Raw genomic sequence first — 4342 nt, 5'->3', positions numbered from 1 at the left:
AAGCAACCTATTTTTTTTTTACCTGCTGTTGAATTGTAAACCTTTTGGGAGGTCTGCAGGTGGCCAAATGTCCACCACTTAAGCATCACAGACGAAGAGGGTGGTTAGCCTCGACTTTTCGCATTACCATTTCCAGTCTTGCTGCACACTGAACGTTTCAGAATATACCACATTTTCAAATAACTTTTACTCAAACCACAGCTTTGTAATACAAATGTTACTATGCACCTGAAGCTGTAAGGAGGTAAGCAATTCATTACCCATCAAGACCCTTTGTCAGTGGGGAATTATTCTGGCCATAATTGATCTTGTCTGCACTGTGCTGGCAGACCTTCACTATCAGCTGTAAATGAGCTGTGCACACTCTTCTAACACAGGGTTAAGGATTTCAAAGCCTGGGTGGTAAATTGTATATTAATGCACTTTTAATAAACTGTCCCTCAGTCTGTCCTCCTAAGTGCATGTTGCAACTTATTCTAAGCGAAAGAGGCTGCCTATAGAGTCCTATGTATAAACCTGATCCAAACACACAACTAAAAAGGTAAAAAATATTTTAAACAAATATGTATTTATGTAACTGTGTCAAAGAGAATGCATATCATACATTGTGGGGGTTTCTCAAATGTAACTGTAAAGGCGGAAATATATTTATTCACCACTTTACAGCCTATTTTAGATACTGGATACAACTAGGTGGGTGGTGCTGGTCCCTTATTTCAATGGTCAGATCATGCAACTGTTCATATTCCTGTATCTTTAGGGTTGGAAGGATGATTCTAAGCCGCCTTGTTTACTTGCTAAGCAATGCTCATTCCTGTATGCTCTTCCCTTTTTTTTTGTCTTTTTATTTGTAAGAGGTTAGGCTGTGGAAGAGTTTTGTGTAACAGTGTTCATGTTAACAGGTCTATAATATGGATACACTCCGGTCCAATGTAGGCCTTAACATGGCTTTTAAAAATACATTAAAACCTTCATGATTTGGAAACTCCATCAGTGTGTTTTCTCTTCCTGCATATTCACATTATTATTACTGCAATACAGGTGCTCTTTAGTCCAATCAATGGTAATACATTTCTTTTGGAGCTACCATCTTCATTTTTTTAAATGTGGCTTTTCTCATGATTAATTTTATTGTTTTATAAAGGAACATCATCTCCCATAGGGCTTTACACAGTAAATGGAGCATACTGTCCATTGTAGCAATTGCATAACTGTAACATTTGCTCAACAGGAAAGGCTATTAACCAAAGGAGAAGTCATTGAAATAAAATATGTGGGAGTAGCTTATATAACTAAATTGCATACATGTTGTTTAAATAGAAATAGCATTGCAAAATTATGTTAATGGTTCTCAGTGTATGGTTCAAGGGTTACTTAAGGCTCTCATCCTAAATTGATTTGCCTCCCAACACCTTTAGCATAAACCTGCTGCTACTTTAACTGACGACCTGCCGTTATTCTTCCCTTGAGCATAATTACAGAGTAGAGTCTGCCTCTAAAATTATATAATTTTGTTGTAAGAGTGACAACACCTTTCCAAGTCCGGAAAACACGTTTATATTTAAAATAGAACCGATTCCTCCAACACTTATGAGCGTTGATGGATGAATCCCTCGCCGTTTGCATTGCCGCTGTCACCAGCTCTTTAGATCAGCTGATGCCGGGCGGAAGGGTGCCGAAAGTGGCACCCACTGTGCGAAATTCATCTTGTGTATACTCTACCTAACGCCCTCTTCGCACCCATGTAGTTATGCTGTGGGACAAAAAAATAACCCTTTCATTCATTCGAAATTCTAGGTTGTAGACTTTGATGTAATATTATACTTTCTATACACTCTATCAGATTGCAAATCTTCTTCTTTTTTGAGTCTGAGTCCACTTTAAGTGCCTGCAGCTACAGATTGTTAAAACATCTATTTTTGAGTATTTTTGGAATGTCCCATAGCCTGGGATTCTCAGGTTTGCAAGTCTGAATTTGAGCTCTGGCCTATCTATCTCTCACACTGCCCTGGTCTGTGAGGGCAGTGTGGTACATTTATGATCCAGTAGTAGGGTTCTGAAGACTGGAGAGCTCAGGTTTGTAGCTGGAGATTTTTATAACTTGGCACCCAACATAGGAAGGACTTTACCCTCATAAACATTTATGGTCCAGTCAGTGAGCTGAAGGTAGAGTGGTGGCAAACAGAAGCTACAATATTTTAATACTATGTCCCCATTCTGGCTATATAGTGAGTCAAAGCTGTGTTACTCAATAGGCCAGTTGATCAGGTTTACAAATATTTTGGCACATAAAACTGTTCTCATTTATATACTTACAATGTATTTCCACTTTTGCAGCCAAACTGGGATAACATTTATTTTATATTTGTTACATGTTTCCATTCACATAGCATAATCTAAAAATATTTTAAAAATGCTTCTTGCAGTTTAAATTGCTTTTACTCGGCTTAGGGTTTCTACTTGACTTCTCACGGGTTAGCATTTTTACTTCTTCTTTGAAATATGAGGAGTTTGTTGTCCGTGTCTGCACTGTTGCGGCTTATTTCATTAAAGGAGAACTATGGGGTAAGTGTTTTTCCCCATAGTTCTCCTAAGGGTCACGGGAGGACATATACGAGCTTCCTCCCGTGACCCAAAGCTCAGTATATCGTGAGCTACAGCGGTATACTGAGGCCGGCAGCTGGGACGGATCCCGACATTACTGTCGAGATCCACCAAGATGCTTGAGTGATAGCTGGCTCTGCCTATCTATAGGCAGAGCCAGCTGTACCCGCCCCCTCCTCCGTCCGTTCTGCCGGTCAGTACTGGAGGGTCAGAGCAGGGAGGAGGGGGGGAATCCCTGCAGGGAGCAGTGAGTGACAGTCAAGGCTCTCTGCAGGGAGATGATCGAGAAGTGAGCGAGCAACGGTATGCGTTCGCTCACTTCCCGATCTGGGAAACAAAAGCAACACAGAGCGCCTCCATAGTGTAAAACTTTTATTTGATGAGTACAACACGCAAGTGAAAATGTACTTACACGAAAGCCAATGATCATAAGCGTAAAAGGAAACGATAAAATATAAAATCTCCAGCAGGGGAAGTCTGAGGGGATCTCCAAATCAGCGTCCTCTGTTGCTTTTGTTTCCCAGATCGATGGTCGTTGTTGACCGGTGGGAGCTGCCTCTATGGTGTACCAGTGAACTTTACAGCCGGATTTCTCTGCAAACCGGGGGCGCCGGTATTGTTTTTTTATAGTGTCACTTCCCGATCTATTGAGCCGACGTGTGACAGTTTCATTGTCTCACATCGGCTTGAACTATGAGGTTGAGTTAAAATCACTCGCCTCATAGTTCTCCTTTTAAGATTTGTAAAGTGGATTTGAACGCTGTCTGGCCTGACAAAGAGTTACAACCCTGGCTTCTGCATGCATATGTTAATGAGAGAAACCTAATCCTCAAATTCCAGTCCTAAATTTCTATAAGGACAGATCACTGTAAAGGTGCTTAGAAAAAACCTGGAATCAGCCACGTTGACTGCTGCAACAAAATAGCTAAAAGGTGAGGGTTTTTCCCCCCATCATGCTATGTGAATGGGAGCACATAACGTATGTATGTATGTATGTATGTATGTATGTATGTATGTATGTATGTATGTATGTATGTATGTATGTATGTTTTCTGTATGTGACTGCAAAAATTGAAATATATTGTACTTTTTAAACTGGCTGGAGTTTTGCTTAAAAGTTACCTTCAGAAAGATGTTCTATAGCTGTGCAGGAAATCTGGTGTCAAAATCGGGCGGCCTGGCAGCGACGAGTGTGAGGTGGGGAGGAGGTGCAGCGCGCAGCGTGTGTGGAGCTGTGTACAGGGCCAACTGATCGGAAGCCGATTAATCGATTATTGAAAAAGTTGACAACTTTTTCAATAATCGATTATAATCGATTATGTCGATTAGTTGTTGCAGCCCTAATGCCCAGACTGCTATCAGTCCGGACATTGCCTCTCATGCGTGCTGTGCTTCAGGGTTTTGTTTTGAGGATGAAACTGTTTCAACAACTAAATCAGATTATCACGTTCTTGTAAGCTTCCAATGCGTCATGCATACACTGAATTAAATATTTGTTTATCCTAACTTGCAAAACAAATATTTGGTAGCAAAACTGCCTTAGCTGCCCAAAGGAGTGAAGTGTTTTTGTCTATATACATTTTGATGCTTTGCCAAAGGCGGTTTCCATCACATTGGCCTGGGCAAGTGTTTGGAATATGTGAAGCTACAGAAACCATTATTTTCCCCTGCTCTGACCGTCAAAAGTATATCTTGCTGCCATCTACAGAGTTTCATCAGATTGTGTTGGGTCGGGAGG

The 4342-nt window shown here is 40.9% G+C and overlaps 1 protein-coding gene across 2 annotated transcripts in view; it reads left to right on the top strand.

Annotated features, from left to right (window-relative positions):
• The window catches only part of INPP5A (inositol polyphosphate-5-phosphatase A), a 337691-nt gene that overhangs the window by 39982 nt on the left and 293367 nt on the right, over positions 1 to 4342 (top strand). The gene's annotated exons all lie outside the window — the stretch shown is intronic.

The sequence above is a fragment of the Nanorana parkeri genome, unplaced genomic scaffold (assembly GCF_000935625.1).
Source record: "Nanorana parkeri isolate BGI_ZX_2015 unplaced genomic scaffold, ASM93562v1 scaffold127, whole genome shotgun sequence".
NCBI classification, from domain to species: Eukaryota; Metazoa; Chordata; class Amphibia; order Anura; family Dicroglossidae; genus Nanorana; species Nanorana parkeri.
This window is presented reverse-complemented; position numbering and strand designations above follow the sequence as displayed.